Source organism: Gallus gallus, unplaced genomic scaffold (genome assembly GCF_016699485.2).
Source record: "Gallus gallus isolate bGalGal1 unplaced genomic scaffold, bGalGal1.mat.broiler.GRCg7b scaffold_68, whole genome shotgun sequence".
NCBI classification, from domain to species: domain Eukaryota; kingdom Metazoa; phylum Chordata; class Aves; order Galliformes; family Phasianidae; genus Gallus; species Gallus gallus.
Window position 1 is genome coordinate 919 of NW_024096020.1, and position 949 is coordinate 1,867.

Here is a 949-nt window from a genome sequence, read left to right on the forward strand (position 1 = left end):
TATGGGGTCTCTATGGGGTCTCTATGGGGCGCTATGGGGTCTCTATGGGTCTCTATAGGGCACCATAAATCTCTATGGGGTCTCTATGGGGCACCATAGGTCTCTATGGGTTCTCTATGGGGTCTCTACGGGGCACCGTAGATCTCTATGGGGTCCCTATGGGGTCCCTACGGGGTCTCTATGGGGTCTCTATGGGGTCTCTACGGATCTCTATAGGGCACCATAAATCTCTATGGGGTCTCTATGGGGCACTATGGGGTCTCTATGGGTCTCTATAGGGCACCATAGATCTCTATGGGTTCTCTATGGGGTCTCTATGGGGCACCGTAGATCTCTATGGGGTCTCTATGGGGTCTCTATGGGGCGCTATGGGGTCTCTACGGATCTCTATAGGGCACCATAAATCTCTATGGGGTCTCTATGGGGCACTATGGGGTTTCTATGGGTCTCTATAGGGCACCATAAATCTCTATGGGGTCTCTATGGAGTCTCTATGGGGCACCGTAGATCTCTATGGGGTCTCTATGGGGTCTCTGTGGGGTCTCTATGGGGTCTCTATGGGGCGCTATGGGGTCTCTACGGGTCTCTATAGGGCACCATAAATCTCTATGGGGCACCATAGGTCTCTATGGGTTCTCTATGGGGTCTCTATGGGGCACCGTAGATCTCTATGGGGTCTCTATGGGGTCTCTATGGGGTCTCTACGGGTCTCTATAGAGCACCATAAATCTCTATGGGGTCGCTATGGGGCCGCTATGGGTCCGGCTATGGGGCAGCGCTATCTTTAGCCCCACTCCTTATAGGGCTGTGTGGGGCGCCCCCCGCCCCCCTCCCCCCCCCCCCCACGGTGCTATTTCGGGTCGGGCCCCACCCCCCAACCCCCCCCATTAGGGGGCAAATAAAAGCACCGCCCCATAGCGGCCCCATAGCGGCCCCACAGCAGCCCCAT